The 25,537-nt window shown below is 43.8% G+C and overlaps 1 protein-coding gene across 1 annotated transcript in view; it reads left to right on the top strand.

Moving 5' to 3' along the window:
• Window positions 1-25,537, top strand: part of LOC309552433 (uncharacterized protein) — a gene marked incomplete at its 3' end in the record, with an annotated part of 82,337 nt that overhangs the window by 12,959 nt on the left and 43,841 nt on the right. The window lies entirely within an intron of this gene.

The raw sequence follows: 25,537 nt of genomic DNA, 5'->3' as shown, positions 1-25,537 counted from the left end.
TTTGGATTGGAATCTGGGTGTGGCGGTGGGGGGAATCACAGGGATATTCTGCCCACAATCCCAAATTGCTACACTGAACAGTCAGGGACTAACACGCTAACACAACAGCAATTATAGAAGACTCTGCACCTAGCACCTCAGTCAACAAACTTTGCCAGAAGTTCCACAATCTCAGATACCTAGTGTAGAGAGTCAGCCTAGGACAGGCTGAAGAGAGGGTTAATTATAGAGGGCAGGTACTTCCCTTTGAGACCTGTTTATTAAGCACCTGATCTGAAAGTGTCAGTGGTGCTGTGGTGGAAGCTGTGTGAGGAGCTGTTTCCTGAGAGCTGCTTGCTAGGAGTGAAGATACCAGCACGCTGAGAGGGAAGCGCCATTGTTGTCTATGACCTGTATTGGGTGAGCCAAGTCTTAGGAGAGACTGTAGCTCTGGCTAGAGCTGTGTTATAAGTTGCCTGTAAGCCTGCTTGCTGCAAACACTGTGCTTTACCCTGCAGTGTAATAATATTTCAGGACAAGCCTGTCATTTTCTGTTTGTTTTGCTGTTTTGCTGAATAAAAGCACATTTAATTTCACTGGACTGTCTCTGAGGTGGCTGTTCACCCCTCTGATCCCGTACACTAGTTATAGTATGAATCAATGACAGGAAGAAATTCTGCACTGCAGTTTAAGCCTGAGGAGCACACAAGGGAAAGAGGCGCGCACACACACACACACACACATATATAAAATCCAAAATTTGAAACTGCGCTTGGAAAACATCATTATTAAAACCACAATTAATTGGTGATATAAGCAGAGACTCTGCTCTGCTGTGAGATAATTAACACAGAATACATTCAAATATGTAACAAAACAGCTGCGCAAAAATAGTGATGATAAAAATAATGTGATAATAATAATAATAATGTATGCAATGCATACTAGAACATTATGCCATTAACTTTCAGGAAGAAGATTTTTTGTGGTTTACTACCACTTTAACCACTTAAGCCCCGGAGGATTTGGCTGCTAAAAGACCAGGGTTTATTTTGCGATTTTTTACTGCGTGATTTTAACGGACAATTGCGCGGTCGTGCGACGCTGTACCTAAACGAATTTGACGTCCTTTTTTTCCCACAAACAGAGCTTTCTTTTGGTGGTATTTGATCACCTATGCAATTTTTTGATCATGCGCTATAAACAAAAAAAGAGCGTTAATTTTGCAAAAATAACAATATTTTTCACATTTTGTTATATGAAATTCCCCAAAAAAAAAATGTAAAAATCAAAATTTTTTAAGATTTTCGGCCAATTTGTTTTATGCTACATATGTTTGGTAAAAAAAATTGCAAAAAGCGTATTTTGATTGGTTGGCGCAAAAGTTATCGCGTTTACTAACAAAGGGAAAGATTTTTGTCATTTTTGTTGTTTTTTTTTAACACGTAATGGCGGCGATCTGCGATTTTTTTTTTCGGTACTGCCACATTGCGGCGGACAGATCGGACCCTTGACTGACATTTTTGACACTTTTGGGGTTACCAGTGACATTACTGCAGTAATCAGTGCTATACATATGCACTGTTACTGCAAAAATGACACTGGCAGGGAAGGGGTTAACTGTATTGAAGAGGGAAGGGTTAAATGTGTCCTAGGGGCGTGATTCTAACTGTATAGGGACATGGCTATTGGTGTAAAAACAAAGATCAACGGTCCTACATAGTAGAACCGTCTGACCTTCATTTTTACACCAGGGAGAATGACGGGCGGCTTGTTTACATAAGCCGCTCCGCCTTTCTCCCTTCACCGGAGCGATCGTAGTGTGACCGGCGGACATCGGGTCCGCCGGTCACACGCACTGACTTGTCATTGAACGAGCCGCGGCGGGCGCGCGCCCGCCCGCAATTGGCTCTCAAGTCAGTGACAGGTGAGTGACGTACCCATACGTCACTCTGCCTGGCCGGGGCTGACCGCCGCAGTATATAGTCGTGCGGCGGTCGGCAACCGGTTAAGCTAAGACCAGTAGGCCTAGCATCGCATGGAAAGGGTCAACAACTTCCTCAGCAGGACTACAAGCTAGCAGCATACATTTAAATAGGGATTATTAACCTTCAGGACAGCATTCTAATGTAGTAGCACAGCACTCCATACATCTAAGGGTAAATCTCAGAATGTTCCCACTGTTATGTGAATGTGCAGACAGCACACACATGGTGAGAGAGAGCCTGTATATTTGTAGGTCGCCTTCCTTTTTTTCAGAGCCAATCTTTGTCATAAAATAGATAACACAAGAGCAAAGAAGAAAAAAATGTCAGGATTGGCTTTTGTAAGAGATCATCAACCTTACACCTATTTTACACTCTAATGTTGAGACTGAGGTATGCATTGCAAGCATGAAATAAGAGGAGGATAAGAAGAGATATTATGAAAGAGTTTATAAAAACAGAAGAAAAAAACTGAACTCCAACTGTTCTAGCAGCCCTGAACTTGATCAATGGTTGAAGTTCAGATCTAGAACACAGCACAGAGAGAGAAATACACCTGGTGGTTGTTGGTGACCTGTCCTCCTGGAGTTAAGGTTAAGGTCCAGACTCCAGCACTCAGACTCAGGCTCAGGCAGCTCCTTCCCCAAGCGACAGCCAAAGGAAGAAAGTGGCAGCTCGAAGAGAGGAGGAGCCAATCATATGTGTCAGTGGGTGGGATAGGTGCTGCCCGCTCCCTCCCGCTCTGCTCTCAGTGCTGCTGTCGTCCTGGAAGCTTCTGTAACTGGCTGGACAAGTCAAGACATGTTTCTGGAGTCTCAGTCTGGACTAGAGAAGGTGTGGAGGCGGAGCAGACAGACGAGAGCACTGTCAGCCAGAGCCTCCCTTATCCCAAGCCAAGCCTACAGCCCGGGCGGCGCTCCAGGTGATCAGGTGGAGTAACAGCAGGCAGCAGCATTAAAATAACAATGCATTAGAGCCTAGTGCGGCGCAAAAAGAAAAAACTTTATTTATTTATTTTTTGAATGTATATTGTACACTGATGCTCGGGGGGGGGGGGGTTCAACCCCCCTAACCCCCCCCCCCTTACCTACATCCCTGGATGGTATTGACACAGCCCCACAATGGCTCAAACGTGAAATGGTTCAGAAATATTTAGACAGAATAAAGGTGGATAAAGCACCAGGACCAAATGGCATCCACCCACAGATCCTAAAGAGATTGAGCTCTGTCATTTCAAAGCCATTGTTTCAAATTTTCAAACTCGCTAATGACTGGAATAGTACCACTGGATTGGCGTGGGGCCAATGTGATGCCTATATCTAAAAAGGGATCATAGTCTTTACCAGTGGCGGCTGGTGAAGTTTTAAGATGGGGGGGCGCAAGACCCCGCCCTTCCATTTTGACCCCTCCCATTTCTCAGAAGCCACACCCCTTATAGACTCCACCCATTTTGTCCCCTCTATTTTGCTTGCGTGAACCAATTCTCCCAATATATCACATATTAAGGGGTCCATCAGTACTAGTATATCCCATAATAGGGAACAGGGGCCCTATTATGGGATATACTGTGAGAGACACCCTATTATGGGATACATGGACTGAGAGTGGCATTAACCCCACAGTACAGACCCCCCCAAGCACAAACCCGCACAAACAACTCAAGCACAAACCCCACAGTACATGCCCTCTAGCATAAACCCCACAGTACAGGCCCCTAGCACAAACCCCACAGCACATGCCCCCTTCAATATAGTGACCAGTATAAATGCAGCCTTTCAATGTAGTAACCAGCATACATGTCCCCAATGCAGTGACCAGTATACATGTCCCCAATGCAGAGCTATGCGTGCGTGCCTCCAATGCAGTGACCACCAGTATACATGTCCCCAATGCAGAGATATGCGTACGTGCCTCCAATGCAGTGACCACCAGTGTACATGTCCCCAATGCAGAGCTATGCGTGCGTGCCTCCAGTGCAGTCAGTATACATGTTCCCCAATGCAGAGCTATGCATGCGTGCCTCCAGTGCAGCCAGTTTACATGTCCCCAATGCAGAGCTATGCGTGCGTGCCTCCAGTGCAGCCAGTATACATGTCCCCCAATGCAGAGCTATGCGTGCGTGCCTCCAGTGCAGCCAGTATACATGTCCCCAATGCAGAGCTATGCGTGCGTGCCTCCAGTGCAGCCAGTATACATGTCCCCAATGCAGAGCTATGCATGCGTGCCTCCAGTGCAGCCAGTATACATGTCCCCAATGCAGAGCTATGCATGCGATGCGTGCCTCCAGTGCAGTCAGTATACATGTTCCCCCAATGCAGAGCTATGCATGCGTGCCTCCAGTGCAGCCAGTATACATGTCCCCAATGCAGAGCTATGCGTGCGTGCCTCCAGTGCAGCCAGTATACATGTCCCCAATGCATAGCTATGCATGCGTGCCTCCAGTGCAGCCAGTATACATGTCCCCAATGCAGAGCTATGCATGCGTGCCTCCAGTGCAGCCAGTATACATGTCCCCAATGCAGAGCTATGCATGCGTGCCTCCAGTGCAGCCAGTATACATGTCCCCAATGCAGAGCTATGTGTGCGTGCCTCCAGTGCAGCCAGTATACATATCCCCAATGCAGAGCTATGCATGCGTGCCTCCAGTGCAGCCAGTATACATGTCCCCAATGCAGAGCTATGCGTGTGTGCCTCCAGTGCAGTCAGTATACATGTTCCCCAATGCAGAGCTATGCATGCGTGCCTCCAGTGCAGCCAGTATACATGTCCCCAATGCAGAGCTATGCATGCGTGCCTCCAGTGCAGCCAGTATACATGTCCTCAATGCAGAGCTATGCTTGCGATGCGTGCCTCCAGTGCAGCCAGTATACATGTCCCCAATGCAGAGCTATGCATGCGATGCGTGCCTTCAGTGCAGCCAGTATACATGTTCGGATGTTCCCCAATGCAGAGCTATGCGTGTGTGTCCGACTGAGAGCAGTGCACTTACCTGTGAGTCACGGCGGCTTCTCCCTCTCCTCTTCTTCGTTTGGCGGCGGGAAGGTGAGCGGCGTTTCTCCCTCTCGGCCTCTTCGGCGGCGGGTGACCGGCGCGGGCTTCTTCTCCGGACTGGACTCCAGGTCTTCGGCGGCGGGAAGCTGACCGGGCGGTGACGGTGAGTGACTGATGCACGCTTCGGCACCGCCCCCATTGCGACGTCAGCGGCGTCACAATCGGATGTCCTGGATGATGATTGGTCCAGGCTGGAGACTGGACCAATCACAGCCAGGAATCCACGAAGTGGGGGTGTACAAGCTCTGTGCCCTGCGCCCAGGTTACGCCCCCAGAAGGCAGCCAATCGGCACCTCTTGTGGGTCGTAACACCACCCCCCCCCCACCCCCAGCCTCCACATAGGCCGGCGGCGGCGAAGTTTGCGAACGCAATTTTTTTGAAAACTTTATTGCTCATTTTGTCTTTTTTTTTTTTTTTTTTCTTTAGGGGGGGCAGCGCCCTGGCGCCCCCTATGCACGGGCTGCCACTGGTCTTTACCAAGTAACTATAGACCTGTTAGTTTAACTTCTATAGTCAGGAGGATACTTGAGAATTTAATAAAAGACTACATAGATGAGTTCTTGCTGGAAAATAATTTTCTAACCACTTCAGCTCCGAAAGGTTTCAGCCCATTTTTTGCAATAAGGCACTGCGTTGCTTTAACTGACAATTGCGCGGGCGTGCAACGCTGTACCCAAATAAAACTGATGTCTTTTTTGCCTTAAATAAAGCTTTGTTTTGATGGTATGTTATCACCTCTGCGGTTTTTATTTTTTGCGCTATAAACAAAAAAAGGACCATCATTTTGAAAAAAAATAAAACAATGTAAAAAAATTAATTTTTTCATCACTTTAGGCCAATATGTATTCTGCTACATATTTTTGGGGAAAAAATCCTAATAAGTGTATATTGATTGGTTTGCGCAAAAGTTAGGAGCGTCTACAAACTATGGGATACATTTATGGACTTTTTATTTTTTTTATTGTTTTTACTAGTAATGGCGGCGATCAGCGAGTTTTAGTGGGACTGCCACAATGCGGCAGACAAATCTGACACTGGGTAACACTTTTTGGGGACCAGTGACACCAATACAGTGCTAAAAAAATGCACTGTCACTGCATAAATGACACTGGCAGGGAAGGGGTTAACATCAGGGGTGATCAAGGGGCTAAGTGTGCTCCTAGGGAGTGCTCTCTAACTGTAGGGGGACTGGATTCACTAGAGGAAAAGAGAAATCTGTGTTTCTGCTTAGCTGAAACACAAGATCTCTCTCTTCCTCTGTGACAGAACAGTCTACATAGGCAGACCGCTGTTCTGTCATTCCACGGAATCGCGGCTGTCTAACCCACTGATTGGCTCCCACTGTGTCCATTTGTGGGCCCCTGACATTCCCTGCACAGAATCACTTACGTAATTTTGCGCAGCCCGGGCGCCCTGCCGCAGTATATATACAGTGGGTGGTCCAGAACTGGTTAAGCAACAGACAGCATGGATTCATGAAAGACAGACGTTGTCAAACAAACCTGATTTCTTTTTATGAGGCGGTAAGCAAAACCTTGGACAGTAGCAGGGACGTAGACAAGAGCATCAGTGTACAATATACATTGAAAAAAACAAAAAATACATAAAGTTTTTTTTTTATTTGCGCCGCACTAGGTTCTAATGCATTGTTATTTTAAATGCTGCTGCCTGCTCTTACTACACCTGACCACCTGGAGCGCTGCCCGGGCTGTAGACTTGGCTTGGGATGAGGGAGGCTCTGGCTGACAGTGCATTCGTCTGCCTGCTCCACCTCCACACCTTCTCTCTAGTCCAGACTGAGACTCCATAGACATGTCTTGACTTGTCCAGCCAGTTACAGAAGCTTCCAGGAGAACAGCAGCACTGAGAGCAGAGCAGGAGGGAGCGGGAAGCACCTATCCCGCCCACTGACACATATGATCGGCTCCTCCTCTGTTCAAGCTGCCACTTCCTGCCTTTGGCTGTCGCTTGGGGAAGTTGCTGCCTGAGCCTGAGTCTGAGTGCTTTTAGCTCAGCTGAGCCTGCCTGCTTGCCAGTACCACATGAAAGGATCATCTCAATTTTCTCTGAAGTACTGTTGTGATGTGCAGGTGTCTGGACCTTAACCTTAACTCCAGGAGGACAGGTCACCAACAACCACCAGGTGTGTTTCTCTCTCTGTGCTGTGTTCTAGATCTGAACTTCAACCATGGATCAAGTTCAGGGCTGCTAGAACAGTTTGAGTTCATTTTTTTTTCTTCTGTTTTCATAAACTCTTTCATAATATCTCTTTTTATCCTTCTCCTATTTCATGCTTGCAATGCATACCTCAGTCTCAACATTACAGTGTAAAATAGGTGTAAGGTTGATGATCTCTTACAAAAACCAATCCTGTCATTCTGAATATAAGCACAGTGGGCAGGATGGATTTTTTTTTCTTTGCTCTTGTGTTATCTATTATATGACAAAGATTGGCTCTGAAAAAAAGGAAGGCGACCTACAAATGAACAGGTTCTCTCTCCCCATGTGTGTGCTATCTGCACATTTACATAACAGTGGGAACATTCTGAGCTTTACCCTTAGCTGTATGGAGTGTTGTGCTACTACATTTGAATGCTGCCCTGGAGGTTATCAATCCCTATTTAAATGTATACTGCTAGCCTGCTACATTGTAGCCCTGCTGAGGAAGTTGTTGACCCTTTCCATGCAATGCTAGGCCTACTGGTCTTAGCTTAAAGTGGTAGTAAACCACAAAAAATCTGCTCGCTGAAAGTTAATGTCATAATGTGCTAGGATGCATCCCTTACATTATTATTATTATTATTATTATTATTATTATCACATTATTTTTATCATCACTTTACTTTTGCATGGCTGTTTTGTTACATATTTGAATGTATTCTGTGTTAATTATTTCACAGCAGAGCAGAGTCGCTGCTTATATGACCAATTAGTTTTGGTTTTAATAATGATGTTTTCCAAGCGCAGTTTAACATTTTGGATTTTATATGTGTGTGTGTGTGTGTGTAGGCTAAAACTGCAGTGCAGAATTTCTTCCTGTCATTGATTCATACTATAACTAGGTATCTGAGATTGTTGTGGGAACTGCTGGCAAAGTTTGTTGACTGAGGTGCTGGGTGCTGAGTCTTCTATAATTGCTGTTGTGTTAGCCTGTTAGGCCCTGACTGTTCAGTGTAGCAATTTGGGAGTGTGGGCAGAATATCCCTGTGATTCCCCCACCGCCACACCCAGATTCCAATCCAAATCGCACGGTAATGCTGGCAAAGCGCAGCACATGTGTTTGTGCTCTATTCATTTTTAGTGACACCAAAATGTGGTGTGGTTTTGCTGTGATTGTTGAGCAATTTATCACACAAGGATCCAAAACCACACTATGTTTTGGTTCCACTAAAAATGAAAGGAACACAAACACATGTGCTGCATTTTGGCAGCATTGCAGTGTGATTTGGAATTGCAGGCAGAATCACAAGGATCCTGCCAGCCCGTGATCCCAAATCACTACATGTGAACAGGGCCTTAATGACATTGACAAAGGCTGGGCTGAGTCTTCCATTGCTGTTGTGATACTGTTGTGTTTCCCGGGTGCACAGCATTCTAAGTATCTTCTCTTTTTCTGTATGTATGGACTCTGCAGTGTCTGCAAAGTACCACTTCTCTTGTCCTGTATGCCTGTTTAACAAAAAATCAGTGTGTGCTTTGCTGCTTCCTTCCACAAGATGGTGCCCTTTGTATCTAAGTAAAGATCCCAAATTGCTACTTGTGAAAGTAGTAAGATTGGCTATTACAGTGCACCACCCTGTGGGCAATCCGATGGCTGAGGGGGGGGGGGGGAACACAATAGCACAGCTGGGGAGATTGCTGTACTACTAACACAGTGAGTTTTAGTACAGTGATTGGTCAGTACCCAGCTTTAGGCTTGACAATAGCCAACCAAACTGGCCGATGTTCATAAGAACTGGAAGAAGGCAAAACCGAAACCAGGCTCAATTTTCAAGAGGATCTGAGAAAATAGAATTTAAGAATGTGATTGCTTACTATGAGCAACGCATAGTTTTTTCCTTTTTCCAGCTTTTTTTAATTTGGCGCAATTTGTTATATATCTAAGGCCCTGATACCATCCTCATTATGGTCATGAGCTTCCCCATGTTCCTTTGTATACACAGAGCTGAGGAAATCATTTAATAAATTTGCCTTCTCTTTGTCCCCAGTCGCCCACTCCAGATTATTTTGTAAAGGGCCTACATGCTCAGACTTGTTCTTTTTACTATTTTTATATTTGAAGAATTTTTGAGGGTTTGTCCTACTATCTTTTACAATCTGTCATTCATTTTGAAATTTTTTATGCAGGAGGTGACCAGCGCTATGGAGTTTATAATAAATACAAAAAAAGACCTAAGGTGTAAGCTGCCAACAACCAACCCTGAAAGGGTTAAAAAGTGATAAAATTGTAAAGAAGGTTGAAACCGGCGCTACCTTCAAAGTGCTAATGTGCCAAATAAATGAATAAATAGTGTATAAATAAAGTGCTGGAGTGTATTATTTATTTAAAGTGCTCATATTCTGAGTGATAACGGGTTAGATATTGCAACATTTATCAATCATAAGTGCTAGTGCCAGAAAAAAAAAACTTGAAAAAGAAACCAAACCCGGTGCTTTTATTCAAATTAATAATGTGTATTACAGTGATAAACCGTGGAAGTTTACATAAATAACATATACACATATATATATATATGAAGTTTATATATGTGAAGTTTCACATCACTTTATGATCACAGCACGTAATAATAACAGGTTATTATTTTACAGTCATTCTTCCAATAAAATAAGCACCATTTGTGTATATGTTATTTATGTAAACTTCCACGGTTTATCACTGTAATACACATTATTAATTTGAATAAAAGCACCGGGTTTGGTTTCTTTTTCAAGTTTTTTTCTGGCACTAGCACTTATGATTGATAAATGTTGCAATATCTAACCCGTTATCACTCAGAATATGAGCATTTTGAAATTTTGCTTCCTTGATTTCCTTTTTACATATTCTGTTATATTCTTTGTAACATTTATACAATAATGGTGTTCGTTCATTTTTTTTATTTTTTAACCACTTATGGACCGGAAGATTTTCCCCCTTAATGACCAGGCCATTTTTTTGCGATTCGGCACTGTGTTACTTTAACGGACAATTGCGCGGTCATGCGACGCTGTATTCAAATAAGACTGATGTTCTTTTTTTCCCACACATGGAGCTTTATTTTTTGGCAGTGCTTGATCACCTCTGCGATTTTTATTTTTTGCGCTTTCAACAGAAAAAGAGCGACAATTCGGAAAAAAAATATTTTTCACTTTCTGCTGTAAAACATTTCCAATAAAAAAAATGTAAAAATCAAATTTTTTCCTCATTTTATTCCAATTTGTATTCTTCCACATATTTTTGGTAAAAATTTATTGGTTTGCGCAAAAGTTATCATGTCTACAAACTAGGGGAAAGATTTATGTCATTTTTATTTATTTATTTATTTTTTTTTGCTAGAAATGGTGGCGATCAGCGATTTATAGCGGAACTGCGACATTGCGGCAGACAGATCGGAAACCTAACTGACATTTTTGACACTTTTGGGGGGACCAGGGACATTACTGCAGTAATCAGTGCTAAAAATAGGCACTGTTACTGTACTAATGGCACTGGCAGGGAAGGGGTTAACACCAGGGGCGATCAAACAAATAAATGTGTCCCTAGGGGGTGCTTTCTAACTGTGTGGGGGATGGGCTTATGGAATGAACACAGGGACCTGTGTTCCTAAATAGGAGGAACACAGGAGCCCTGTGTCCATTGCTGACAGAACTGCGGTCTGCTGTGTGTTCAACGGCAGACCGCTGTTCTGTCTCCACTGGGAGCGATCGCAGGTGCCTGGCAGCAATCGCAGCCGCAGGCCCTGTAGATCAACTTCCCCTCTGGGGAATGAGCCCACGCGTGCCCCCATGATCACTCCCGCAAAGCGACATACGGGGACGTGGTTTCGTGGGAACCTGCCAACCTGCCGCCGTATATCTGGCTGGTCAGCAAGGGGTTAAAAGCTCTTCTCCTGTAGCAAGTGGTTAAAAGCTTTTTTAACTTTGGCCGTGAGCCACATAGGTTTATTTTTTTTAGCCTTTTAAACTTCTTACCCATGGGAATATACTTTGCAGTGAGTTTGCATACAGTCTTTTTGAAGAAATTTCTGTTCTGTGTTCATCAATGCCAAAATTCCCTCCCAGTCTAAAGCCTCGTACACACGCGTCGAAAATCGGCAGGGAATTTTCGTCTGACGACCGATCTGCCGATTTTTGGCTTGTTAGTATGATGCTTCCGACAACCAACTCCGACTTTTCGGGCCGAAAAAAAATCTGGTATGCAGGCTATATAATTTTTGTCCGCCGTCAAAACACGGCCAATTTTCGTGCAGTCAGTACAGATTTCGACAGGGAAAAATCTTATGAGCAAGTCTAGGCATGCTCATAAGAGAAGAAAGAACACAAAGAAAGCAAACCAACACATGACATCACTTCTGAATTAGATTTTTGTTGGGCGAGAAAATTTGTGTGCAGTCTAGGCACATTCCAACCAACAAAACACCACTCTGGACAAAAGACGGACGATCGGTCGGCCAATAATCGTTGCGTGTGTACTAGCCTTTAAGCTGGATACACACTATACAACTTTTGTTGATAGATTTGCATTAGATTTACCTTCAACTATGTAGTACAAGGGCCTGCCTGATTGCATACAAATTAAAAGTGTTTAGGTCTGACCTCATATTATATGGTTTTGGTAAATCTAAAGGAAAAAATCCACAGAAAATTGTATAGTGTGTATCCAGCTTTAGTCTTGGAGAGCAGCCCTCATCCTTGGAAAATTTGCTCTCTTAAAGTTAAGTGTTTTTCTATATCCTGTATGCGTTTGTTGCTTACAGCTAACATTAAATTAAATCATACTATGGTCACTGCTACCCATATTTTCTTTTATATGAACATTAGTAATAAGCTCTGCATGGTTTGAGATTACCAGGTCCAACAGAGCATTATTCCTACTCGGGGCCTCGATAAACTGCACCATAAAATTGTCTTGCAATCATTTTATAAATGTTTGCCCTTTAACTGTTCCAACAGTGCCATTACTCCAGTCAATTTCTGGGTAGTTAAAATTCCCCATTATTATCACTGTCCCAACGCTTGCTGCCCCTTTCTATCTGTGCAAGAAGCTGAGGCTCCACCTCCTCATTAATACTGGGAGGTCTATAACAAACTCCAATGATAAAAAAATAACAATATTTTTCACATTTTTTTTTATGAAATTCCCCCCAAAAAAATGTAAAAATCAAAATTTTTTAACATTTTAGGCCAATTTGTTTTCTGCTACATATGTTTGGTAAAAAAAATCGCAAAAAGCGTATTTTGATTGGTTTGCGCAAAAGTTATTGCGTTTACTAACTAAGGGAAAGATTTTTGTTGTTTTGTTTTTTTTTAACGCGTAATGGCGGCGATCTGCGATTTTTTTTTTTTTTTGAGGGACTGCGACATTGTGAAGGACAGATTGGACCATTAACTGACATTTTTGACACTTTTGGGGTTACCAGTGACATTACTACAGTAATCAGTGCTATACATAAGCACTGTTACTGTAAAATGACACTGGCAGTGAAGGGGTTAACTTTTTTTGAGAGGGAGGGGTTAAGTGTGTCCCTAGGGGCGTGTTTCTAACTGTGATTGGCTGTGGCTTGAGGTGTAAAAACAGTGATCAACGGTCCTACATAGTAGAACCGTATGATCACTATTCTTACACAGGAGAGAATGACAGGCGGCTTGTTTACATTAGCCGCCTGCCTTTCTCCTGGTGTAACGGACGATCGCGAGTGCCCGGGGGGGGGGGGTCCCTGACAGAGCGGGAGTGCGCATCCGGCGGCGCGCGCTCGCTCCCCAGAGCCTCACAGGCTAGTGACGTACCGATACGTCACTTTGCCTGAGAGGGGCTGACCGCCGCAGTATATGTACTTGCGGCGGTCGGCAAGTGGTTAATAGCCTAGTCATGTGAAGAATGAAGCCAAGATTCAGCAATACCAATTAAATCATAGTTCTCCTCGTGCACCAGAGCTTCCAACTCACCGATTTTTGCTTGGCAGACTTCTGGCATTGGTGAACAAACACTTTAATTTATGGTTACATTTTGCACGCTTAACCACTTGCCTACAGGGCACTTAAACCCCCCTCCTGCCCAGGCCAATTCTCAGCTTTCAGCGCTGTTGCACTTTGAATGACAATTGCGTGGACATGCAACACTGTACCCAAATGAAATTTTTGCATTTTTTTTCAAACAAATAGCGCTTTCTTTTGGTGGTATTTAATCACTACTGGGGTTTTTTTTGTTTGCTGAACAAACCAAAAAAGACCCAAAATTAAAAAAAAAAAAAACAAACAAACATTTTTTATAGTTTGTTATAAAATTTTGCAAACAGGTAATTTTTCTCCTTCATTGACGTGCGCTGATGAGGCGGCACTGATGGGCCCTGATAGGCACTGATAGGCTGCACTGTTGGGCACTGATAGGCTGCACGGGTGGGCACTGATAGGCGACACTAATGAACAGTGATAAGATGGCACTGATGGGCACTGATAAGGTGGCACTAATAAGGCTGCACTGATAGGTGGAACTGATGGGCGGCACTGAAGGGCACTAATAGGCAGCACTCATGGGCACTGATGGGCACTAATTGGTGGCACTGATGGGCAATGATAGGCACTGGTAGGTGACACTTATGATGGGGCGCTGATTGGCACTGCTGGGTGGCACTGGTAAACACTTATAGGTGGCACTGGTAGGTAGCGCTGGTGGACACTGGTAGGTGATACTAGTGGGCACTGACAGATGGCACTGGTGGGCTCTGGTAGGTGGCACTGGTGGGCACTTGTGGGCACTGGTAGGTGGCACTGGTGGGCACAATTTGCCCTCTCCTCTTAGTGACCGATCTCCCTCTGACAGAAGCCGGAAATCGTTTTTTTTCTCTCCTCACACTGACAGTGTGAGGATAAAAAAAAAAGCTGATCCCTGGTTGCTGTTTACTTCACATGATCAGCTGTCATTGGCTGACAGCTGATCACATGGTAAGGGGCAGGACCGCCCCCTTACTCCGATCTGTGATCAGGCGAGTCTCACTGACTCACTGATCACAGAGCGAGCCGGGCATGCTCCTCAGGGAGCGGGCAGGCTGCTCTTGCACAGGAGTACATCAATATATGTGTTCTGTCTCAGCATCGATTGTACCTGTGACCTTCTTGTAGACCCAGTCTTTAAGTATGTGCAGCAGGTTGAATGATGGCTTTAACAGATAGTTTACTCAATGAATAAAGACTCCAGAGGTGTTCTCCAATGCTTCTTTATGCTTCAAGTTAGCAAAGGCATAAACATAGAGGCTTTTCCATAGATACATTTCCAATGAAGTTACACAGCTCCCATACTCTGCAGTCTCTTCATAACAACTATACAAAATGGAGTTACAGCAGGAAAAGGAGGATGGGAGCAACCAACTAGCCAGAAACAGCAGGGGTGCAAGGATGATACCAATAACATAGCATAACATAACATGTAATAACTAATAATAACTGTAATAACATGTAGCCCTCTAGTCTAAGCTAACTATACTAGAGGTCTAAGTGACTCCTTCACATAACACTGAATCAGAATTGTTGGAAGCAGGCATAATTAGGACTGTCTCAGTGACTGGTCTCAGGAAGGTTTTTGGGCTCCCGTCCTTTACAATCCTGACTTCCACACTTCGGACTTTTCCATCCATCACTAGCAATGGCCTTTGTAATAACTCCAACTGGCCACTGGATCCGGTGAGTTTGCTTGTCTTTTAGAAGAACCAGGTCCCCTTCCTTTAAGTTAGGCTTCTGGGTTTGCCATTTTTTTACGTCCTTGGAGAAGTGTGAGGTATTCCCTCCTCCATCTGTCCCAGAAACAATCTGCAAGGTATTGAGCGTATCTCCATTGACATTTATATATGTCTTTTTCATCAAAGATGCTCTTTGGCGCTAGGATCTGTCCAATTTTCCGGCTCAATAATGTAGCTGGAGTTAAAACAGTCAGACATTCTGGGTCTGTGGATACAGCGGTCAACGGTCTTGAGTTGATTATTGCTGCGACCTCAGCAAGGAATGTAGTAAGTACTTCATGGGTAAGACGTGAAGAACTCACATCAAGCAACATAGAATCCAGTATGCGCCTTGTCATCCCAATCATACGTTCCCATGCTCCGCCCATGTGTAAAGCGTGTGGTGGGTTGAATTTCCACATGCAGCCTAGATCACTCAAATAATTTCCAACTTGTTGTCGGTCGATCTGTAACTCTCTGCAAGCACCAATAAAGTTAGTTCCACAATCTGATCTCAACATCTTCACGGGACCTCTTAGATCAAGAAATCTCCTTAGAGCATTGCTAAAGCTCGAAGTATCCATTGACTTGATATGCACAGCTCTTACAGTTAACCACTTAAGCCCCGGAGGATTTTCCTGCTAAACGACCAGGGGGTATTTTGCGATTCGGCACTGCGTGACTTTAACAGACAATTGCGCGGTCGTGCGATGCTGTATCTAAACGAATTTGGCGTCCTTTTTTTCCCACAAACAGAGCTTTCTTTTGGTGGTATTTGATCACCCGTGCGATTTTTACTTTTTGCGCTATAAACAAAAAAAGAGCGTACATTTTGCAAAAATAACAATATTTTTCACATTTTTTTATATGAAATTCCCCCAAAAAAAATGTAAAAATCAAAATTTTTTAAAATTTTCGGCCAATTTGTTTTATGCTACCTATGTTTGGTAAAAAAAAAATCGCAAAAAGCGTATTTTGATTGGTTTGCGCAAAAGTTATCGCGTTTACTAACAAAGGGAAAGATTTCTGTCATTTTTGGTGTTTTTTTTTTTAACGTGTAATGGCGGCGATCTGCGATTTTTTTTTTTGCGGTACTGCGACATTGGGGCGGACAGATCGGACCCTTGACTGACATTTTTGACACTTTTGGGGTTACCAGTGACATTTCTACAGTAATCAGTGCTATATATATGCACTGTTACTGTAAAAATACACTGGTAGTGAAGGGGTTAACTTTATTTGGGAGGGAGGGGCTGTGTGTGTCCCTAGGGGCGTGCTTTCTACTGTGATTGGCTGTGGCTTGAGCTGTAAGGACACTGATCAACGGATCTACATAGTAGATCCATGTGATCAGTGTTTTTACAGCGAGGAGAATGACAGGTGGCTTGTTTACACAAGCTGCCTGACATTCTCCCTCTCCCCCGCCGATCGCCGAGTGACCGGCGGACATCGGGTCCGCTGGTCACACGCGCGGGGGGGTCTGTGACCGCGCGGGAGCGGGAGCGCGCCTCCGCGGGCGCGCGCTCGCTCCCCAGAGCCTCACAGGCGAGCGATGTAGACCTACGTCACTCTGCCTGTGAGGGGCTGACTGCCGCAGTAAATATACTGTGAGCAGTCGGCAAGCGGTTAAGCAAGTGAACATTACAGCCCATCTTTTGCTGTTGACTTGACCACCACGATTTCTTCTAGCCGTTACTGTCCATGGTCCAAACACATCAATTCCGACATATGCAAAGGGTGTATCTTCACTCAGTCTGTCTGCAGGTAGGTCAGCCATCTGTTGAAACTGCTGTCTACCCCTTAACTTCTGACATTTAACACAGTTGTGAATGATCGTAGCTATTTGCCTTTTCACTCCAACTATCCAGAACCCTGCAATTCTGACTGCACCTTCTGTGTAGTGTCTTCCTTGATGTTTGACACTCTCATGGTAATGCTGTATAATCAATGTTCCCAAATGGTGGTTTCTTGGTATTATCAAGGGGTTCTGTTCTTTCCCTAGCAGGTTTGACCTTTTCAGTCATCCACCGACACGAAGCATGCCCTCGTTGTCGAACACTGGGTTCAGTGTGAATAGTGGGCTACATTTTGGGACTGGTCCATTGCCTCTTAAGCACTTAATCTCTTCCACAAAGACTTCTTCTTGCACACGACATATGATGAACAGCTCAGCCCTCTCATCCTCTAATGCATTGGGTGACTCCTTACAGGTGTGCCATCCATGGCAAGACGATGTCTGATTCGATTTGCGGAAAATCTGACTCAATCTTGCTATAGTCTTCACCAACTTTTTCCAAGAGGAGAAACGTTCAAAACGCCTTACCTCCAATTTTCTTCTTGAGTAGATGTTGGAACTCAATGCTACAACTTCAGGCCGGATTTCCGGATCAGTATCCGGATCCACCAGGTGGAAATCGATATCTTCTTCTGAGTTTGTAGAAGACTGGTCCATTAAAAACTTGGGTCCTGAAAACCAAATGGTTTGTGTGAGGACAACTGCTGGCACTGACCTAGTGGCAATGTCTGCGGGATTCAAACCAGTCGGGACATAGTTCCATTGTTCAGGTCTACTGTTTTTCCTTATTCGTTCTACTCTGTTAGCCACATACACATAGAACCTTCTCACACTGTTGCATATATAACCAAGCACTATCTTGCTGTCAGTGTAGTACTGAATCTGATCCATTTCAATGTCCATTTCATTTTGCAGGAATTCTGCGACTTCAACAGCTAGGGTTGCACCACACAATTCTAATCTTGGGATAGTGTGAGCAGGTTTTGGAGCTAACTTGGTTCTTCCTAGTAGAAACCCGACATGGGGTCTCCCGGACGGATCTATGATCTTGAGATAAGCCACATCCGCTATGGCTTCGGTAGATGCATCACAAAAGATGTGAATCTCTTTCCTCAGACTTCTTGAAACTGAAGTGGGTGAATAGCAGCGTGGGATATTAAGTTCTTTCAGTACCTTCAAGGAGTTTCTCCATTTCTCCCATTTAGGCAGTAGGTCTACTGGCAGAGGGGCATTCCAATCTGTCACTCTCTCAGTAAGCTGACGAAGTATGGATCTCCCTTGGATGGTAACTGGAGTCACAAAGCCTAGGGGATCGCAAAGGCTGTTAACGGTTGACAAGACTGAACGTCTGGTGAATGTCTTCTTAGCGTCAGAGACCTGAAAGGTGAATGTGGCTGAAGTTACATTCCAGAGAAGACCGAGACTTCTTTGCATGGGCAGGGAATCTACTCCCAAGTCCAAATCCTTCAAATCCTTAGCGTTATCTTCTGGATTGAAAGCCCTCATTACTTCGTTGCTATTAGATGCGATCTTATGAAGCCTCAAGTTAGCAGTCAACAGGAGCTGTTGGGTCCTTTTTATCAAATTGACAGCTTCTTCAGGTGTTGAGAAGGATTTCAGGCCATTGTCTACATAAAAATCTCTCTCAACAAATTGCCTGGTGTCAGATCTGAATTCCCTTTCACCTTTCTGCGCTGTTTTTCTCAGTCCATAAGTTGCTACGGCAGGAGATGGACTATTTCCAAAGACATGGACTCTCATGCGATAATCTATCACCTGATCATTAATGTCATTGTTGCGGTGCCCAAAGAACCTGAGATAATTTCTGTGGTCCTCTTTGACTATGAAACAGTGAAACATCTGTTGGACGCCAGCTGTCACGGCAATTGGTTCCTTCCTGAACCGCATCAACACTCCTATAAGGTTGTTCCTTAGATTTGGACCAGTTAGAAGAACGTTATTTAAAGAGGTTCCCTGGAACTGAGCGCTTGAGTCAAAGACTATTCTGATTTGCCCCGGTTTACGAGGATGGTAGACTCCAAAGGATGGAAGGTACCAGCATTCTTTACCTTTCTTAAGGTCTGGTGCTGGTTCAGCGTGAAGGTTATCTAAAATTTTCTGCATGAATGCTAGAAAGTGCTCTTGCATCTCAGGTTTGTTACGGAGAGTTTTCTTAAGTGCAGCAAATCTGGTTAAAGCTTGTTCTCGATTGTTAGGGAGAGTAAGCCTTGGTACTCGGAAGGGTAATGGAGCTACCCAACTGTTGGAATTGTCCTTGAAGAACTCTTCATCCATAATCTTGATGAACTCCTTGTCTTCGACTGAAGGAGCAATCTTGTTGTCATCCCAAGTAGTCTGGTACACTGAATCACCAAAGTCCTTTTGAGAAGTGAGCTTGCAGTTAATACTTTGGAGTGCTTGATATGGAACTTCGTTTTTAAAATCAAGTCTTTCCTTCACATAATAGTGCAATGGACATTTCATCAATCGATGGGTAACATTAGTTTTGTAGGAAGCCACATCCAAGAGCTTGTGAGATTGATCTAAACAGACTTCTCCTATTATCACCCATCCAAGATCAAGTTTCTGGGCCTGAGGAGCATCATGTGGACCGTTACACAACTCTCTTATTTTATGAACTCTAGGAATGTCTCTCCCTAGTAGAATCAAAATCTTAACATCCTTGTTAAGTGGTGGAATGTAGTTAGCAATGTGTCTCAAATGAGGGTGATGACGTGCAACCTCTGGTGAGGGGATTTCTTCTCTGTTGTTCGGTAGCTGATCACATTCGATTAGAGTTGGAAGAGGAAACTCTCTGTGTCCTCATATTCTGACGCAACTATGAAGCCATGGGCTCTTCTTCCAGAAGTATTGACCTTTCCTGCACATGTCTGCAAGGTATAGGACCAGGTCTCTCCTTGAATGTTGAATAGGTCAAAGAATTCTGTACTGGTCAATGAGCGATTGCTCTGATCATCGAGTATGGCATACATTTTTATGGAATTTTGTGGACATCCTTCAGGAAAAACCCTTACAAGACATATCTTGCTACAAGACTTGCTATGAAACCCTTCTCCACATACCTCTGTACACCTTGTGGTTACGGGGTTGGCATATTGCTCAGTTCTCTCCCCGCCATCATCTGATATAGTCTTGGGGTTGCTGCCGGGTGAAGGTTTCTTTTTGAACAGGTCTGAATGAAGAGCGTCCACGTGTTTGGCACTGTTACAGAGAGAACATCTGATGGCGATCTTACAGTCTCTAGCTAAATGATCGGAGGATGCACAACACTTAAAACAGATATTATGCTCTTTGAGAAATGACTTGCGTTCTTCAATAGGCTTGTCCTTAAATGCACGACATTTGGAGAGAGAGTGTGGCGCATTATGAATAGGACACTGTTGATTAAGATTGCTTGCTTTAATGTCTGTAGCCAAGATGTTGGATGCTATCACGGTCTTCCTCACGGCATTAGGATGCTTTAAATCCTTGAATTTACTGTTGGTGGCAATACCCCTTGAAGTAGTTAAAGTAATGGTGGTTGTATCTGGATAGAAGAAGCTTGGGTCATTCTTGGATCTTGCAACCTTCCGCACGAACTCTGCTAAATAAGAAAAGGGAGGGAAGGAAACATGATGTTCATACTTATACTTTGATCCTACACTAGTCCACTTTCCCTGAAGATGACTAGGCAACTTTGCTACAATAGGATTTACGCCCTGAGCAGTGTCTAAATAGCTAAGACCTGGTAAACTAGGATCTAACTTAGCAATTTCAAGTTCCTGAAGGAGGTCACCTAACTCTCTAAGCTTATGATTGTCCTTAACAGAGATCTTAGGAAAGCCGTTTAGTCTCTGGAATAAGGCAGATTCAATGACTTCAGGGCTCACATAGTCTTGTTCTAGACGTTCCCAGGCAGCATCAAGGCCTGCTTTAAAGTTATAAATGTAGACAGATTTAAGTCTCTTTACTTGTTCTGAAGATTGACGCCCCAACCACTTTATTAGTAAGTCAAGTTCTGCTTGAGGTTCAATGTCCAAGTTCTTGGTTACCTCCTTAAATGTAGATCTCCAACTCCTGTAGTTCTCTGGGCGGTCATCAAATCTAGACAGTCCAGTTGTAATCAACTCTCATCGAATCATATACTTGCTGAACTCTGCAATGTCAGTGCTTTCAGTTTTTATGGCCACAGGGGGTACTGATGGTGCGCCGTCTTGGACCATGGTTGGTATTTGATGTTGGCTGGTAGGTGGAGAGAAAGGTGTTGCAGATGGGTTTAATCTAGGTAAGGGTCTGTCGTCTGAAGGGCTCTGAGCATTTGAAGTTAAAGAGAGCTGTATCAAAGGGGGTATAGAGTTCATTCTGTAGTCTTCTGCCGTGCCCTTGTAATCTCTATGCACATAGGGTTGTGGTGGCACATGAGCTGCGTAGGTTGATTCACTTGATTTTGTGACGTGCGGTAGTTGTGGAGGGTCTCTGTTAGTAGGTGTGTCTAGTTGACCAGCTTGCTTTGGCGACACATTGCCTTCTGATCCACTTGCTGGATGATTATGAGAAGAATCTCCAACTGTAGGTGGGACTGTATTGTTGTGGTTCTGAGTTAAGACAAACTGTAGGGCCCTTTCAACAGGGTCTTGACAAGCAGCCAAGCTGGTACAAGCTGCTCCTTCTTCTTCCAATAGGGCTTGTTCCAAGACAGATAACTTTGCTAAAGCTACTTCCTTTTCTCTATTCTTCTGAAGAATTTCTAGCTGAGCCTCTGTTTCTGCTTGTATTCTTGCTTGAATGTGTTTAGCTTCTGCTTCCTTGCATTTAGCTTCTGCCTTGAAGGCTGCTTCTTTTTCAGAGCAGACGGCTTGAACCTGGGCTACTGCGACCTTTTGACGAGCTTTGATTATTTGGTCGCTCAGTGTTGACCTTATAGAGCAGGACCGTAATGACTTAGAAGAAGATTTATGATATGAGCGGGCAGATCTAGATGATTTTCCTGAGTGTCTGGAAGAAGCAGATTTACAGGATGTAGTTTCATGTAGCTGTGCTAATCTACCTTCTATCTGTGCCTTTGCTTCAAGATATGTGCTATGCCTCTGCTGGTCAGTAGAAGTAAAGTCCTTTAATTCCAATGCAGCTTACTCTATGTTGGAATGTGGCAATAGTTCTCAAATGCCTTCTTAACCCTTGAGAGAGCAGTGTTCAATTGCTCAGAATTGTTGCTAGTTTCATTAGTGGCTGTTATACAACTTAAAGTATTTTCCCATAATGCAGTCAGGTTACTAGATGTTTCTTCCTTACTTGTTTCATAAGCCTCCCTTGCCTTCAAGGATGGATGAGGGGCTCTAACATGACGAGGAGAATGAAGTAAGGAGTCTGCTTTATCTTGACTAAATGCAGGTAACTCTGTGGGATCTCTGGCAGACATAATGACAAGTACTGTAGTTTTGGTGTCTTGTTAGAAATCTGCCAGAGCTCAGCTCTGTAGGTAGTGACTTCTGTTAGTAAGCAGGCTGAGCTGAGGAGCTGGATATTTGTGACGATGAGCCAGCTAGTGCTGCAACTGGTTCAGACTGGATAGCTCAGCTCAGTGCACAGTTCACTATCACTTTATACAGGCAGGAATATACAGTTATTTTAGTAGATTCAGGTACTTGATTCACAACCCAAACAGCTTGACAATGATGAATCCTTGGGACTTGATATAGCTATGATACACAGTCCTTACACAGTTCAAAAGGTACTTATGGCTCCCCAATAAATGCAAAACTTGTATAAGCTGGTATTACTAGAGTAATGGGTCCATAGCACAGACCAGCAATCCCTGGCAGTAAAGGCTGTAACAGTAATGGAGCATTCAGTAGGTGGCTGGCTTCATATGCAGAGTAACGCTTCTGTGTAAGATTCTGGTACCTCTGGTACCCTCATTTTCCATTTTCTTTTCAAATATGCATCCCACCTTTCTAATTAGGTGGTACGCATACACCTTTAAGACGGATGACGTCATCGCCGAGCGCCGCAGAGCGGCTATTTCAACCGCCGGCGTTCTCTCTCACATTGTTCGTTCAACCTGCCTGTGTGTCCACATGCTTACAAGCTTGTCTTTCTACCGGAACCTCCAGCTATTCTCTTTTACTTGGAAACAGACCGGAACCTCGCTACTGATCCCTGTATCTCGCTACTGGATCACTCCCTCACTACTGGACCCTTCTACTACTAACCTTACTAGTGATAAGTACCCCACAGGGGAATCCTCCATAACCTTACTTACACTATCTACCTCTGCACATTTAGGACTGTTACTATCTATGCATACTAATTCTATCATCTGCACTGTTACATAGATTGCTAGCTCTTGAGTCTACTACCATCTATCCTTGCACTGGGTTAGTCTATCCTGTATTTGTCATCTGCTGTCCTTACCACCTGTTACCATACTCGATTACTAACCTATCTGCATTCTTCCTAATACCATCTAATACTCTCCTGAACATTTCTATCAAGTGCTTACCATCTCTGTCACTGTTCACACCTGTCCCTTCAGCACATCATCTTCATACTATCATATACATCCTATCACTCCAGGAACATCTTATTGAGTGTGTATATCTGTATGCTGAAGCTGACAGGCCCAAAGTGATGAGTCTGGAGAGTTGGATCTGGTTATTCAACACATCTCTACATGACTACTGAGTGGAGATTCTGCAGCTGCAAATCCAGCCTACTACAAAAACGCAGGAGCGTTACAGATTGAACAAACCTAAAAAATGGATTCAGCAGAATTACCCACTCAAGTGACACAATTAACACAACAAGTAAATGCATTAATGCTTGCTCTTTCTGAAGTAAAAGAAGAAAATCAGACTCTAATACAGCAGGTAACCCGTCTTTCACGGCTCACTGCTGCTCAACCCCCTGAACCTAAAATAAACCCTCCTCTAGTGTTTACAGGTGATCGGAAAAAATTTAGTGAATTCAAAAACGCATGTCAATTGCTTTTTTTGTTAAAACCTCGTACATACCCTACTGATCAAATTAAAGTCTGTACCGTTATCTCATACTTAACGGGTGATCCACGGGCCTGGGCAGACTCTCTCTTTGAGAAAAATGATCAGCTTCTCAACTCCTATTCTTTATTCCTAGCGGAACTCGCTAGTTTATATGATGGCCCCAACAGGCAGAGTACTGCTGATATTCAATTGAGGGCTTTAAAACAAGGAAGGAGACCTGTAGAAGACTTTGTAGCTGAGTTCAGAAGATGGACCCTTGATTCAGGGTGGAATGATACATCTCTGCGAACTCAATTCAGACTCGGGTTGTCAGAAGCTGTTAAAGACGAGCTCGCCCGAGCGGATTTACCTGGCACCTTGGATGCCTTAATACAACTCAGTATCAACATCGACAGGCGACTGCGTGAAAGAAAGGCTGAGAAAATGGGAATGCCATTGTCTAGTCCTTCTCAGATTTCGGCCGTTGACCTCTGCATGTACTGCGCATCCCCGGATCATTTGATAAGCGTCTGTCCCCTTGTCCGCAAAAAAGAGGGTGAGTGTTCACATGTCTTGCTAGGAGGATTAACGACTTCCTTTTCTAACCCCTATCTCCTTGTTCATTTGACATTACAGTGGGACCAGACTAGGATTACCACCAAGGCTATGATCGACACCGGATCTTGTGGAAACTATATTGATACATGTTTTGTTACCTTAAATAAAATACCTATTATTTCAAAACCTAAACCTGTTTCTGTTAGTTTCATTAACGGTATTCCACTATCTTCTGCTCCAATCACCAACCAGACACAAGCACTCCTCGTCACTACTAACGAGTCTCATATGGAGACCACCACTTTTGATATACTATCTTCACCCCATTTTTCTATTATTTTGGGACTCCCCTGGTTACACACACATCAACCAATCATAGATTGGAAAAGACGGACTTCGTCTTTCCCTTCTCACTATTGTGAGATTACGTGTAACCTCCCATCTTATGGAAAGATCCTGTCTGTGGTGTCAGATGAGATTGCACCACTATGCTATCAGGATCTGTCCGAAGTATTCCTTGAAAAAAATGCTCAAATGTTGCCTCCCCATAGGGATTATGATTGCACTATCGATCTACTCCCTAACAGCAAATTGCCTTTCGGTCATGTTTATCCTCTTTCACAGGATGAACTTTCTCATCTCAAGGAATACTTGGATGAGAATTTGACAAAAGGGTTCATCAGACCCTCTACTTCTTCCACAGCTGCAGGACTTTTTTTTGTCCGCAATAAGGATTCAAGTCTTAGGCCTATTATCGATTATAGGCAATTAAATACGATTACAATAAAGGATCGCTATCCTTTACCACTCATCCCTGAACTCATTGAACAAGTGCGTGGGGCTACTTACTTCTCTAAATTAGACCTGAAAGGGGCATACAACCTAATCCGAATCCGTGACGGAGATGAGTGGAAAACAGCATTCAGAACCAGATACGGATTATTCGAATATCTTGTGATGCCATTCGGGTTGTGTAATGCTCCCGCAGCCTTCCAAAGGTTCATAAACGACATCTTTAGAGACTTACTTGATGTCTGTGTTGTAGTATATCTGGACGATATACTTATCTATTCTCGATCTCTCTCTGAACATATAAAACATGTAAGACTTGTGTTATCCAGATTACTCGCACACAATCTATACGTGAAATTAAAAAAATGCCTATTTCATAAAGAAGAAATATTATTCCTAGGATACATCATATCCAAAACCGGAATTAAGATGGATATGAGCAAGATATCCTGTATTCTGGACTGGCCTATACCAACAACTCGTAA

This window comes from Pelophylax lessonae, assembly GCF_965119305.1.
Source record: "Pelophylax lessonae genome assembly, chromosome: 4".
NCBI classification, from domain to species: domain Eukaryota; kingdom Metazoa; phylum Chordata; class Amphibia; order Anura; family Ranidae; genus Pelophylax; species Pelophylax lessonae.
This window is presented reverse-complemented; position numbering and strand designations above follow the sequence as displayed.